The following is a 16,990-nucleotide window of genomic DNA, read 5'->3' on the forward strand; positions in this document are numbered from 1 at the left end:
AGGGCATTTCCATTTCCAGTGACCATTTCCATTGCAGTGTAAGCACTCAGTTTCAGGCTTTGGTCCAGCTTTGGGCTTCTTCGTGGGAGTGACAACTTGCTTGTCATTCTACTTGAAGTTCCCTTTCTTTCCCTTTGTCCTTTTCTTGAAACTAGTGGTCTTGTCAATCATCAACACTTGATGCTCTTTCTTGATTTCTACCTTTGTTGATTTCAACATCATGAAGAGCTCGGGAATCGTTTTCGTCATCCTTTGCATACTATAGTTCATCACGAAGTTCTACTAACTTGGTGATGGTGACTAGAGAACTATGTCAATCACTATCTTATCTAGAAGATTAACTCCCACTTGATTCAAGCGATTGTAGTACCCAGACAATCTGAGCACATGCTCACTAGTTGAGCAATTCTCCTCCATCTTTTAGCTATAGAACTTGTTGGAGACTTCATATCTCTGGACTCGGGTATTTGCTTGAAATATTAACTTCAACTCCTGGAACATCTCATATGGTCCATGACGTTCAAAAACGTCTTTTGAAGTCCCGATTCTAAGCCGTTAAGCATGGTGCACTAAACTATCAAGTAGTCATCATATTGAGCTAGCCAAACGTTCATAACGTCTGCATCTGCTCCTGCAATAGGTCTGTCACCTAGAGGTGCATCAAGGACATAATTCTTCTGTGCAGCAATGAGGACAATCCTCACATCGCGGATCCAATCCGCATCATTGCTACTAACATCTTTCAACACAGTTTTCTCTAGGAACATATCAAAATTAACATATGACAACAACAACGCGAGCTATTGATCTACAACATAATTTGCAAAATACTACCAGGACTAAGTTCATGATAAATTTAAGTTCAATTAATCATATTACTTAAGAACTCCCACTTAGATAGACATCCCTCTAGTCATCTAAGTGATCACGTGATCCAAATCAACTAAACCATAACCGATCATCACGTGAGATGGAGTAGTTTTCAATGGTGAACATCACTATGTTGATCATATCTACTATATGATTCACGCTCGACCTTTCGGTCTCCAGTGTTCCGAGGCCATATCTGCATATGCTAGGCTCGTCAAGTTTAACCTGAGTATTCCGCGTGTGCAAAACTGGCTTGCACCCGTTGTAGATGGACGTAGAGCTTATCACACCCGATCATCACGTGGTGTCTGGGCACGACGAACTTTGGCAACGGTGCATACTCAGGGAGAACACTTTTATCTTGAAATTTAGTGAGAGATCATCTTATAATGCTACCGTCAATCAAAACAAAATAAGATGTATAAAAGATAAACATCATATGCAATCAAAAATATGTGACATGATATGGCCATCATCATCTTGTGCCTTTGATCTCCATCTCCAAAGCATCGTCATGATCTCCATCATCACCGGCATGACACCATGATCTCCATCATCTTGATCTATATCAATGTGTCGTCACATGGTCGTCACACCAACTATTTCTCTTGCAACTATTGCTATCGCATAGCGATAAAGTAAAGCAATTATTTGGCGCTTGCATCTTATGCAATAAAGAGACAACCATAAGGCTTCTGCCAGTTGCCGACAACTTCAATAAAACATGATCATCTCATACAACAACTTATATCTCATCACGTGTTGACCATATCACATCACAACATGCCCTGCAAAAACAAGTTAGACGTCCTCTACTTTGTTGTTGCAAGTTTTACATGGCTGCTACGGGCTGAGCAAGAACCGTTCTTACCTACGCATCAAAACCACAATGATAGTTCATCAAGTTAGTGCTGTTTTAACCTTCTCAAGGACCGGGCGTAGCCACACTCGGTTCAACTAAAGTTGGAGAAACTGACACCCGCCAGCCACCTGTGTGCAAAGCACGTCGGTAGAACCAGTCTCACATAAGCGTACGCGTATGTCTGTCCGGGCCGCTTCATCCAATAATACTGCCGAACCAAAGTATGACATGCTGGTAAGCAGTATGACTTGTATCGCCCACAACTCACTTGTGTTCTATTCGTGCATATAACATCAACGCATAAAACCTAGGCTCGGATGCCACTGTTGGGGAACGTAGTAATTTCAAAAATTTCCTACGCACACGCAAGATCATGGTGATGCATAGCAACGAGAGGGGAGAGTGTTGTCCACGTACCCTCGTAGACCGAAAGCGGAAGCATTAGCACAACACGGTTGATGTAGTCGTGCGTCTTCACGATCCGACCGATCAAGTACCAAACGCACGGCACCTCCGAATTCTTGCACACATTCAACTCGATGACGTCCCTCGAACTCCGATCCATCCGAGCTTTGAGGGAGAGTTCCGTCAGCACGACGACGTGGTGACAATGATGTGTTGGGGAACATAGTAATTTAAAAAAAATCCTACGCACACGCAAGATCATGGTGATGCATAGCAACGAGAGGGGAGAGTAATGTCCATGTACCCTCGTAGACCGTAAGCGGAAGCGTTAGAACAACGTGGTTGATGTAGTCGTACGTCTTCATGGCCCGACCGATCAAGCACCGAAACTACGGCACCTCCGAGTTCTAGCACACGTTCAGCTCGATGACATCTCTCGGACTCCGATCCAGCCGAGTGTCGAGGGAGAGTTCCGTCAGCATGACGGCGTGGTGACGGTCTTGATGTTCTACCGTCGCAGGGCTTCGCCTAAGCACCGCTACAATATTATCGAGGAGGACTATGGTGGAGGGGGGCACCGCACACGGCTAATAGATCTCAAGGATCAATTGTTGTTGTGTCCTTGGGGTGCCCCCCTGCCCCCATATATATAGGAGCAAGGGGGGAGGCGGCCGGCCTATGGAGGAGGCGCACCAAGGGGGGAGTCCTACTCCCACCGGGAGTAGGACTCCTCCTTTCCTTGTTGGAGAAGAAAAGAGTAGGAGAGGGAGAAGGAAAAGGGGGCTGGCCCCCTTGTCCAATTCGGACCAGAGGGGGGGCGCAGGCCTCTTTCCTTTTGACCTCTCTCCTCTATTCTCGTATGGCCCAATAAGGCCCATATACTCCCCGGCGAATTCCCGTAACTCTCCGGTACTCCGAAAAATACCCGAATCACTCGGAACCTTTCCGAACTCCGAATATAATCATCCAATATATCGATTTTTACGTCTCGACCATTTCGAGACTCCTCGTCATGTCCCCGATCTCATCCGGGACTCCTAACTCATTCGGTACATCAAAACTCATAAACTCATAATATAACTGTCATCGAAATCTTAAGCGTGCGGACCCTACGGGTTCAAGAACAATGTAGACATGACCTAGAACTATTCTCGGTCAATAACCAATAGCAGAACCTGGATGCTCATATTGGCTCCCACATATTCTACGAAGATCTTTATCGGTCAAACCGCATAACAACATACGTTATCCCTTTGTCATCGGTATGTTACTTGCCCGAGATTCGATCGTCGGTATCCAATACCTAGTTCAATCTCGTTACTGGCAAGTCTCTTTACTCGTTACGTAATGCATCATTCTGTAACTAACTCATTAGTTACATTGCTTGCAAGGCTTATAGTGATGTGCATTACCGAGAGGGCCTAGAGATACCTCTCCGACAATCGGAGTGACAAAACCTAATCTCGAAATACGTCAACCCAACATGTACCTTTGGAGACACCTGTAGTACTCCCTTATAATCACCCAGTTATGTTGTGATGTTTGGTAGCACCCAAAGTGTTCCTCCGGTAAACGGGAGTTGCATAATCTCATAGTTACAGGAACATGTATAAGTCATGAAGAAAGCAATAGCAACATACTAAACGATCAAGTGCTAGGCTAACGGAATGGGTCATGTCAATCACATCATTCTCCTAATGATGTGTTCCCGTTAATCAAATGACAACTCATGTCTATGGCTAGGAAACTTAACCATCTTTGATTTATGAGCTAGTCAAGTAGAGGCATACTAGTGACACTATGTTTGTCTATGTATTCACACATGTATTATGTTTCCGGTTAATACAATCCTAGCATGAATAATAAACATTTATCATGAAATAAGGAAATAAATAATAACTTTATTATTGCCTCTAGGGCATATTTCCTTTAGTCTCCCACTTGCACTAGAGTCAATAATCTAGTTCACATCGCCATGTGATTTAATACCAATATTCATATATGTATATGATTAACACCCATAGTTCACATCTTCATGTGACCAACACCCAAAGGGTTTACTAGAGTCAATATTCTAGTTCACATTGCTATGTGATTAACACCCAAAGAGTACAAAGGTATGATCATGTTTTGATCATGAGAGAAGCTTAGTCAACGGTTCTATCACATTCAAAGCCGCCTGTATATTGCAAATATTCTATGTCTACAATGCTCTGCACGGAGCTACTTTAGCTAATTGCTCCCACTTTCAGTATGTATCCAGATTGAGACCTAGAGTCATCTGGATCGGTGTAAAAGCTTGCACCGATGTAACTTTTACGATGAATTCTTTTATGACCTCCATAATCGAGAAACATCTCCTTAGTCCTCACTAAGGATATTCTTGACCGATGTCCAGTGATCTACTATTAGATCAAAATTGTATTCCTTTGCCAAACACAGAGCAAGGTATACAATTGGTCTGGTTCACAGCATGGCATACTTTATAGAACCTATGGCCAAGGCATAGGGAATGACTTTTCATTCTCTTTCTATTTTCTGCCATAGTCGGATTTTGAGTCTTACTCAACTTCACACCTTGCAACACAGGCAAGAACTCTTTCTTTGACTGTTCCATTTTGAACTACTTCAAAAAAATTATCAAGGTGTGTACTCATTGAAAAACTTATCAAGCGTCTTGATCTATCTATATAGATCTTGATGCTCAATGTGTAAGCAGCTTCACCGAGGTCTTTCTTTGAAAAACTCCTTTCAAACACTCATTTATGCTTTCCAGAAAATTCTACATCATTTCCAATTAATAATATGTCATTCACATATACTTATCAGAAATGCTGTAGTGCTCCCACTCACTTTCTTGTAAATACAATTCTTTCCAAAAGTCTGTATAAAACCATATGCTTTGATCAACTCATCAAAGCATATATTCCAACTCCGAGATGCTTGCACCAGTCCATTGATGGATTGCTGGAGCTTGCACACTTTGTTAGCATCTTTAGGATTGACAAAAACTTTTTGGTTGCATCATATACAACTCTTCTTTAATAAAACCATTAAGGAATGCAGTTTTGACATCCATTTGCCAGATTTCATAAAATGTGGCAATTGCTAACATGATTCAGACAGACTTAAGCTTCGATACGAGTGAGAAAATCTCATCGTATTCAATACCTTGAACTTGTTAAAAACCTTTCGCAACAAGTCGAGCTTAGTAGATAGTAACACTACTATCAGTGTCCGTCTTCCTCTTGAAGATCCATTTATTTAACATGGCTTGCTGATCATTGAGCAAGTCAATCAAAGTCCATACTTTGTTCTCATACATGGATCATATCTCAGATTTTATGGCCTCAAGCAATTTCGTGGAATCTGGGCTCATCGTCGCTTCCTCATAGTTCATAGGTTCATCATGGTCTAGTAACATGACTTCCAGAACATGATTTCGGTACCACTCTGGTGCGGATCTTACTCTGGAAGACCTACGAGGTTTGGCAGCAACTTGATCTGAAGTTTCATGATCATCATCATTAACTTCCTCACTAATTGGTGTAGTAATCACTGGAACTGATTTATGTGATGAACTACTTTCCAATAAGGGAGAAGGTACAATTACCTCATCAAGTTCTACTTTCCTCCCACTCACTTCTTTCGAGAGAAACTTCTTCTCTAGAAAGGATCCATCTTAGCAACGAATAACTTGCCTTCGGATCTGTGATAGAAGGTGTACCCAATAGTTACCTTTGGGTATTCTATGAAGACGCACTTCTCCGATTTGGGTTCGAGCTTATCAGGTTGAAAACCTTTTTCATATAAGCATCGCAACTCCAAGCTTTAAGAAACGACAGCTTAGGTTTACTGCTAAACCATAGTTCATACGGTGTCGTCTCAATGGATTTAGATGGTGCCCTATTAAACGTGAATGCAGCTGTCTCTAATGCATAACCCCAAAACAATAATGGTAAACTGATAAGAGACATCATAGATCGCACCATATCTAGTAAAGTACGATTACGACATTCGGACACACCATTACATTGTGGTGTTCCAGGTGGCGTGAGTTTGTGAAACTATTCCACATTGTTTTAATTGAAGACCAAACTCGTAACTCAAATATTTGTCTCTGCGATCAAATCACAGAAACTTTATTTTCTTGTTACGATGATTCTCCACTTCACTCTGAAATTCTTTGAACTTTTCAAATGTTTCAGACTTGTGCTTCATTAAGTAGATATACCCATATCTGCTCAAATCATCCGTGAAGGTCAGAAAATAACGATACTTGCCACGAGCATCAACACTCATTGGATCTCATACATTGGTATGTATTATTTCCAACAAATCTGTTGCTCGCTCCATTGTTTCGGAGAACGGAGTCTTAGTCATCTTGCCCATGACGCATGGTTCGCAAGCATCAAGTGATTCATAATCAAGTGATTCCAAAAGCCCATCAGCATGGAGTTTCTTCATGCGCTTTACACCAATATGACCTAAACGGCAGTGCCACAAATAAGTTGCACTATCATTATTAACTTTGCATCTTTTGGCGTCAATATTAAGAATATGTGTATCACTACGATCGAGATTCAACAAACTATTTTCATTGGGTGTATAACCATCGAAGGTTTTATTCATGTAAACAGAACAACAATTATTCTTTGACTTTAAATGAATAACCGTATCGCAATAAACATGATCAAATCATATTCATGTTCAACGCAAATGCCAAATAACATTTATTTAGGTTTAACACTAATCCCGAAAGTATAGGGAGTGTGCAATGATGATCATATCAATCTTGGAACCACTTCCAATACACATCGTCACTTCACCCTCAACTAGTCTCTGTTTATTCTTTAACTCCTGTTTCGAGTCATTAATTTTTAGCAACTGAACAAGTATCAAATACTCAGGGGCTACTATAAACACTAGTAAGGTACACATCAATAATCTGTATATCAAATATACCCTTGTTCACTCTGCCATCCTTCTTACCCACCAAATATTCAGGGTATTTCCGTTTCAAGTGACCATTTCCTTTGCAGTGTAAGCACTCAGTTTCAGGCTTTGGTTCAGCTTTGGGCTTCTTCGTGGGAGTGACAACTTGCTTGTCATTCTACTTGAAGTTCCCCTTTCTTTCCCTTTGCCCTTTTCTTGAAACTAGTGATCTTGTCAACCATCAACACTTGATGCTCTTTCTTGATTTCTACCTTCGTCGATTTCAACATCACGAAGAGCTCGGGAATCGTTTTCGTCATCCCTTGCATACTATAGTTCATCACGAAGTTCTAGTAACTTAGTGATGGTGACTAGAGAATTCTGTCAATCACTATCTTATCTGGAAGATTAACTCCCACTTGATTCAAGTGATTGTAGTACCCAGACAATCTGAGCACATGCTCACTAGTTGAGCGATTCTCCTCCATCTTTTAGCTATAGAACTTTGTTGGAGACTTCATATCTCTCAACTCGGGTATTTGCTGGAAATATTAACTTCAACTCCTGGAACATCTCATATGGTCCATGACGTTCAAAATGTCTTTGAAGTCCCGATTCTAAGCCGTTAAGCATGGTGCACTAAACTATCAAGTAGTCATCATATAGAGCTAGCCAACCGTTCATAACGTCTGCATCTGCTCCTGCAATAGGTCTGTCACCTAGCGGTGCATTAAGGACATAATTCTTCTGTGCAGCAATGAGGATAAACCTCAGATCACGGATCCAATCCGCATCATTGCTACCAACATCTTTCAACACAATTTTCTCTAGGAACATATCAAAATAAACATATGAAAGCAACAATGCAAGCTATTGATCTACAACAGAATTTGCAAAATACTACCAGGACTAAGTTCATGATAAATTAAAGTTCAATTAATCATATTACTTAAGAACTCCCACTTAGATAGACATCACTCTAATCCTCTAAGTGATTACGTGATCCATATCAACTACACCATGTCCGATCGTCACGTGAGATGGAGTAGTTTCAACAGTGAACATCAATATGTTGATCATATCTACTATATGATTCACGCTCGACCTTTCGGTCTCCGTGTTCCAAGGCCATATCTGTTATATGCTAGGCTCGTCAAGTTTAACCTGAGTATTCCGCGTGTGCAACTGTTTTGCACCCGTTGTATTTGAACGTAGAGCCTATCGCACCCGATCATCACGTGGTGTCTCAGCACGAAGAACTTTCGCAACGGTGCATAATCAGGGAGAACACTTCTTGATAATTTAGTGAGAGATCATCTTAAAATGCTACCGTCAAACTAAGCAAAATAAGATGTATAAAAGATAAACATCACATGCAATCAATATAAGTGATATGATATGGCCATCATCATCTTGTGCTTGTGATCTCCATCTCCAAAGTACTGTCATGATCTCTATCGTTACCGGCACGACACCATGATCTTCATCATCTTGATCTATATCAATGTGTCGTCACATGGTCGTCTCGTCAACTATTGCTCTTGCAACTATTGCTATCGTATAGCGATAAAGTAAAGCAATTATTTGGCACTTGCATCTTATGCAACAAAGAGACAACCATAGGGCTTTTGCCAGTTGCCGATAACTTCAACAAAACATGATCATCTCATACAACAACTTATATCTCATCACGTCTTGACCATATCACATCACAACATGCCCTGCAAAAACAAGTTAGACGTCCTCTACTTTGTTGTTGCAAATTTTACGTGGCTGCTACGGGCTGAGCAAGAAACGTTCTTACCTACACATCAAAACCACAATGATAGTTCGTCAAGTTAGTGTTGTTTTAACCTTCTCAAGGACCGGGCGTAGCCACACTCGGTTCAACTAAAGTTGGAGAAATAGACACCCGCTAGTCACCTGTGTGCGAAGCACGGCGGTAAAACCAGTCTCGCGTAAGTGTACGCGTAATGTCAGTCCGGGCCGCTTCATCCAACAATACCGCCGAACCAAAGTATGACATGCTGGTAAGCAGTATGACTTGTATCGCCCACAACTCACTTGTGTTCTACTCGTGCAAATAACATCAACGCATAAAACCTAGGCTCTGATACCACTGTTGGGGAATGTAGTAATTTAAAAAAAATTCCTACGCACACGCAAGATCATGGTGATGCATAGCAATGAGAGGGGAGAGTAATGTCCACGTACCCTCGTAGACCGTAAGCGGAAGCGTTAGAACAACGTGGTTGATGTAGTCGTACGTCTTCACGGCCCGACCGATCAAGCACTGAAACTACGGCACCTCCAAGTTCTAGCACACGTTCAGCTCGATGACGTCCCTCGGACTCCGATCTAGCCGAATGTCGAGGGAGAGTTCCGTCAGCACGACGGCGTGGTGACGATCTTGATGTTCTATCGTCGCAGGGCTTCGCCTAAGCACCGCTACAATATTATCGAGGAGGACTATGGTGGAGGGGGGCACCGCACACGGCTAATAGATCTCAAGGATCAATTGTTGTTGTGTCCTTGTGGTACCCCCCTGTCCCCATATATATAGGAGCAAGGGGGGAGGCGGCCGGCCTATGGAGGAGGCGCGCCAAGGGGGGAGTCCTACTCCCACCGGGAGTAGGACTCCTCCTTTCCTTGTTGGAGAAGAAAAGAGGAGGAGAGGGAGAAGGAAAAGGGGGTTGGCCCCCCTGTCCAATTCAGACCAGAGGGGGGGGGCAGGCCTCTTTCCTTTTGGCCTCTCTCCTCTATTCCCGTATGGCCCAATAAGGCCCATATACTCCCCGGCGAATTCCTGTAACTCTCCGGTACTCCGAAAAATACCTGAATCACTCGGAACCTTTCCGAACTCCGAATATAGTCATCCAATATATCGATTTTTATGTCTCGACCATTTCGAGACTCCTCGTCATGTCCCCGATCTCATCCGGGACTCCGAACTCCTTCGGTACATCAAAACTCATAAACTCATAATATAACTGTCATCGAAACCTTAAGCGTGCGGACCCTACGGGTTCGAGAACAATGTAGACATGACCTAGAACTATTCTCGGTCAATAACCAATAGCGGAACCTGGATGCTCATATTGGCTCCCACATATTCTATGAAGATCTTTATCGGTCAAACCGCATAACAACATACGTTGTTCCCTTTGTCATCGGTATGTTACTTGCCCGAGATTCGATCGTCGGTATCCAATACCTAGTTCAATCTCGTTACTGGCAAGTCTATTTACTCGTTACATAATGCATCATTCCGTAACTAACTCATTAGTTACATTGCTTGCAAGGCTTATAGTGATGTGCATTACCAAGAGGGCCCAGAGATACCTCTCCGACAATCGTAGTGACAAAACCTAATCTCGAAATACGCCAACCCAACATGTACCTTTGAAGACACCTGTAGTAGTCCTTTATAATCACCCAGTTACGTTGTGACGTTTGGTAGCACCCAAAGTGTTCCTCCGGTAAACAGGAGTTGCATAATCTCATAGTTACAGGAACATGTATAAGTCATGAAGAAAGCAATAGCAACATACTAAACAATCAAGTGCTAGGCTAACGGAATGGGTCATGTCAATCACATCATTCTCCTAATGATGTGATCCTGTTAATCAAATGACAACTCATGTCTATGGCTAGGAAACTTAACCATCTTTGATTCACGAGCTAGTCAAGTAGAGGCATACTAGTGACACTATGTTTGTCTATGTATTCACACATGTATTATGTTTCCGGTTAATAAAATTCTAGCATGAATAATAAACATTTATCATGAAATAAGGAAATAAATAATAACTTTATTATTGCCTCTAGGGCATATTTCCTTCATGATGATGTTCTACCGACGCAGGGCTTCGCCTAAGCACCGCTACGATATTATCAAGGTGGATTATGGTGGAGGGGGCACCGCACACAGCTAAGAGATCTCAAGGATCAATTGTTGTGTCTATGGGGTGCCCCCCTGCCCCAGTATATAAAGGAGCAAGGGAGGAGGAGGCCGTCCCTAGGAGGGGCGCGCCAAGGGAGTAGGATTCCTACTCCTAGTTGGAGTAGGTTTCCTTCTTTCCTAGTCCAACTAGGAGAAGGGGGGAAAGGAGGGGAGTGGAGAAGGAAGGGAGAAGGGGTCCGCACCCCAAACCCCTTGTCCAATTTGGACTGGGCTTGGGAGGGGCGCGCGCCACCTCTTGGCTGCTGCCTCTCCTTCCCACTAAGGCCCATTAAGGCCCAATACTCTTCCCCGTATTCCCGTAACTCCCCGGTACTCCGAAAAATACTCGAATCACTCGGAACCTTTCCGATGTCCGAATTGTTGGAAATATGCCCTAGAGGCAATAATAAATTAGTTATTATTATTATATTTCCTTGTTAATGATAATTGTTTATTATCCATGCTATAATTGTATTGATAGGAAACTCAGATACATGTGTGGATACATAGACAACACCATGTCCCTAGTAAGCCTCTAGTTGACTAGCTCGTTGATCAACAGATGGTTACGGTTTCCTGACCATGGACATTGGATGTCGTTGATAATGGGATCACATCATTAGGAGAATGATGTGATGGACAAGACCCAATCCTAAGCCTAGCACAAAGATCGTGTAGTTCGTATGCTAAAGCTTTTCTAATGTCAAGTATCATTTCCTTAGACCATGAGATTGTGCAACTCCCGGATACCGTAGGAATGCTTTGGGTGTACCAAACGTCACAACGTAACTGGGTGGCTATAAAGGTGCACTACGGGTATCTCAGAAAGTGTCTGTTGGGTTGGCACGAATCGAGACTGGGATTTGTCACTCCGTGTGACGGAAAGGTATCTCTGGGCCCACTCGGTAGGACATCATCATAATGTGCACAATGTGACCAAGGGGTTGATCACTGGATGATGTGTTACGGAACGAGTAAAGAGACTTGCCGGTAATGAGAATGAACAAGGTATCGGGATACCGACAATCGAATCTCGGGCAAGTACTATACCGCTAGACAAAGGGAATTGAATACGGGATTGATTGAATCCTCGACATCGTGGTGCATCCGATGAGATCATCGTGGACCATGTGGGAGCCAACATGGGTATCCAGATCCCGCTGTTGGTTATTGGCCGGAGAGTTGTCTCGGTCATGACTACGTGTCTCACGAACCCGTAGGGTCTACACACTTAAGGTTCGATGACGTTGGGGTTATAGGGAATAGATGTACATGGTTACCGAATGTTGTTCGGAGTCCCGGATGAGATCCCGGACGTCACGAGGAGTTCCGAAATGGTCTGGAGGTAAAGATTTATATATGGGAAGTCATGTTTTGGTCACCCGAAAAGTTTCGGGTGCTATCAGTAACGTACCGGGAACACCGGGAGGGTCCCGGGGTCCACTAGGTGGGGCCACCGGCCCCAGAGGGCTGCATGGGCCAAGTGTGGGAGGGGACCAGCCCCAGGTGGGCTGGTGCACCCCCCCCCCCCCACCAGGGACCAAGGCGCCTAGGGTTTGGGGAGGGGGCGCCTCCACCTTGCTTGGGGGGCAAGTTTCCCCCTCTCCCCCCTTGGCCGCACCCTAGATGGGTTTTGGGGCTGCCGCCACCCCTAGGGAGGGAACCCTAGATGGGGTGCAGCCCCTCCCCTTCCCCTACATATACTTGAGGTATTGGGGGGCTGCAAAGACATGAGTTTTCCTCTCCTTGGCGCAGCCCTACCTCTCTCCCTCCTCATCTCCCGTGGTGCTTGGCGAAGCCCTGCAGGATTGCCACGCTCCTCCACCACCACCACGCTGTCGTGTTGCTGCTGGACGGAGTCTTCCCCAACCTCTCCCTCTCTCCTTGCTGGATCAAGGCATGGGAGACGTCGCCGGGTTGCATGTGTGTTGAACGCGGAGGTGCCGTTCGTTCGGCAGTAGGATCATCGGTGATTTGGATCACGACGAGTATGATTCCATCAACCCCGTTCACTTGAACGCTTCCGCTTAGCAATCTACAAGGGTATGTAGATGCACTCCCCTTTCCCTCGTTGCTAGATTACTCCATAGATTGATCTTGGTGATGCATAGAAATTTTTTGAATTTCTGCTACGTTCCCCAACAGTGGCGTCATGAGCTAGGTCTATGCATAGTTTCTATGCACGAGTAGAACACAAGTTGTTGTGGGTGTTGATTTTGTTCAATATGCTTACCGTTACTAGTCCAATCTTGTTTCGACGGTATTGTGGGATGAAGTGGCCCGGACCGACCTTACATGTACACTTACGTGAGACATGTTCCACCGACTGACATGCACTTGTTGCATAAGGTGGCTAGCGGGTGCCAGTCTCTCCCACTTTAGTCGGATCGGATTCGATGAAAAGGGTCCTTATGAAGGGTAAATAGCAATTGGCATATCACGTTGTGGTTTTTGCGTAGGTAAGAAACGTTCTTGCTAAAAACCCATAGCAGCCACGTAAAACATGCAAACAACAATTAGAGGACGTCTAACTTGTTTTTGCAGGGTATGCTATGTGATGTGATATGGCCAAAAAGAATGTGATGAATGATATGTGATGTATGAGATTGATCATGTTCTTGTAATAGGAATCACGACTTGCATGTCGATGAGTATGACAACCGGCAGGAGCCATAGGAGTTGTCTTAATTTATTGTATGACATGCGTGTCAATGAACAACGCCATGTAATTACTTTACTTTATTGCTAAACCGTTAGCCATAGTAGTAGAAGTAATAGTTGGCGAGACAACTTCATGGAGACACGATGATGGAGATCATGGTGTCATGCCGGTGATAATGATGATCATGGAGCCCTGAAGATGGTGATCAAAAGGAGCAAAATGGTATTGGCCATATCATGTCACTTTTTGATTGCATGTGATGTTTATCATGTTTATGCATCTTATTTGCTTAGAACGACGATAGTAAATAAGATGATCCCTCATTAAAATCTCAAGAAAGTGTTCCCCCTAACTGTGCACCGTTGCGAAAGTTCGTTGCTTCGAAGAACCATGTGATGATCGGGTGTGATAGATTCTAACGTTCACATACAACGAGTGTAAGCCAGATTTACACACGCGAAACACTTAGGTTGACTTGACGAGCCTAGCATGTACAGACATGGCCTCGGAACACAAGAGACCGAAAGGTCGAGCATGAGTCGTATGGTAGATACGATCAACATGAAGATGTTCACCGATGATGACTAGTCCGTCTCACGTGATGATCGGACACGGCCTAGTTGATTCGGATCATGTAATCCCTTAGATGACTAGAGGGATGTCTATCTGAGTGGGAGTTCATAAGATGAACTCAATTATCCTGAACATAGTCAAAAGGTCTTTGCAAATTGTGTCGTAAGCTCGCACTTTAGTTCTACTGTTTAGATATGTTCCTGGAGAAATTCAGTTGAAAGTTGATAGTAGAGATTATGCGGACTAGGTCCGTAAACTGAGGATTGTCCTCTTGCTTCGAAGAAGGCTTATGTCCTTAATGCACCGCTCAGTGTGCTGAACCTCGAACGTCGTCTGTGGATGTTGCGAACATCTGACACACACGTTTTGATAACTACGTGATAGTTCAGTAATGTTAAACGGTTTAGAGTTGAGGCACCGAAGATGATTTCAAAACATCGCGAAACATATGAGATGTTTCGAGGGCTGAAATTGGGATTTTAGGCTCATGCCCACGTTAAGAGGTATAAGACCTCCAACGAGTTTCTTAGCCTGCAAACTAAGGGAGAAAAGCTCAATCGTTGAGCTTGTGCTCAGATTGTTTGAATACCACAATCACTTAAATCGAGTGGGAGTTAATCTTCTAGATGAGATAGTGATGTTTTTCCAAAGTCATTGCCACCAAGCTGCTAGAGCTTCGTGATGAACTATAACATATCAGGGATAGATATGATGATCCTTGAGAGATTCGCGATGTTTGACACCGCGAAAGTAGAAATCAAGAAGGAGCATCAATTGTTGATGGTTGGTGAAACCACTAGTTTCAAGAAAGGCAAGCGCAAGAAGGGATACTTCATGAAACGGCAAATCAGCTGCTGCTCTAGTGAAGAAACCCAAGGTTGAACCCAAACCCGAGACTAAGTGCTTCTGTAATAAGGGGAACAGCCACTGGAGCAGAATTACCCTAGATACAAGGCTGGCAAGGTCGATAGAAGTATATTGGATATACATGTGTACTTCACTAGTACTCCTAGTAGCACCAGGGTATTAGATACCGGTTCGGTTGCTAAGTGTTAGTAACTCGAAATAAAAGGCTGCGGAGTAAACAGAGACTAGCTAAAGGTGAGGCTGGTGATATGTGTTGGAAGTGTTTTCCAATCTTGATGTGATCAAGCATCGCACGCTCCCTCTACCATCGAGATTGGTGTTAAACCTAAATAATTGTTATTTGGTGTTTGCGTTGAGCATAGACATGATTGGATTATGTCTATCGCAATACGGTTATTCATTTAAGGAGAATAATGGTTACTCTTTTTATTTGAATAATACCTTCAATGGTCTTGCACCCAAGATGAATGGTTTATTGAATCTCGATCATAGTGATACACATGTTCATGCCAAAAATATAAGATAGTAATGATAGTACCACCTACTTGTGGCACTGCCATGTAAGTCATATTGGTATAAAACGCATGAAGAAACTCCATGCAAATGGACCGTTTGGACTCACTTGATTTTGAATCACTTGAGACATGCAAATCATACCACATGGGCAAGATGACTGAAAGCCTCGTTTTCAGTAAAATGGAACAAGAAAGCAACTTGTTGGAAGTAATACATTTTGATGTGTGCAGTCCAATGAGTGCTGAGGCATGCAGTGGATATCGTTATGTTCTTACTTCACGGATGATTTGAGTGGATACTGAGTATGTTTACTTGATGAAACACAAGTCTGAATTATTGAATGGTTCAAGTAATTTCAGAGTGAAGTTGAAGATCATCATGACAAGAGGATAAAATGTCTATGATATGATCATAGAGATGAGTATCTGAGTTATGAGCTTTGGCACGCAATTAAGACATTGTGGAAATTGTTTCACAATTAATACCGCCTGGAACACCATAGTGTGATGGTGTGTCCGAACATCATAGTTGCACCCTATTGGATATGGTGCGTGCCATGATGTCTCTTATCGAATTACCATTATCGTTCATGGGTTAGGCATTAGAGACAACCGCACTCACTCTAATAGGGAACCACGTAATTCCAGACGACACTGTTTGAACTATGGTTTGGAGAAACCTAAGTTGTCGTTTCTTAAAAGTTTGGGGCTGCGACGCTTATGTGAAAAAGTTTCAGGTTGATAAGCTCGAACCCAAAGCGGATAAAATGCATCTTCATAGGACACACAAAACAGTTGGGTATACCTCCTAATTCAGATCCGAAAGCAATAGGGATTGTTTCTTGAATCGGGTCCTTTCTCAGGAAAAGTTTGTCTCAGAAAATTGAGTGGGAGGATGGTGGAGACTTGATGAGGTTATTGAACCGTCACTTCAACTAGTGTGTAGCAGGGCGCAGGAAGTTGTTCATGTGGCACCTACACCAATTGAAGTGGAAGCTGATGATAGTGATCATGAAACTTCAGATCAAGTCACTACCAAACCTCGTAGGACGACAAGGATGCGTACTACTTCAGAGTGGCACGTAATCCTGTCTTGGAAGTCATGTTGCTAGACAACAATGAACCTACTAGCTATGGAGAAGCGATGGTGGGCCCGGATTCCAAAATGGCTCGAAGCCATAAAATCCGAGAGAGGATCCATGTATGAAAACAAAGTGTAGACTTTGGAAGAACTACTTAATGGTCGTAAGGCTGTTGGGTACAGATGGATTCTAAGAGGGAAGACAGACAATGATGGTATGTGTCACCATTAAGAAAGCTCAGCTTGTCGCTAAGATGTTTCCGACAAGTTCAAGGGG

Source organism: Triticum dicoccoides, chromosome 4B (assembly GCF_002162155.2).
Source record: "Triticum dicoccoides isolate Atlit2015 ecotype Zavitan chromosome 4B, WEW_v2.0, whole genome shotgun sequence".
Lineage (NCBI taxonomy): Eukaryota > Viridiplantae > Streptophyta > Magnoliopsida > Poales > Poaceae > Triticum > Triticum dicoccoides.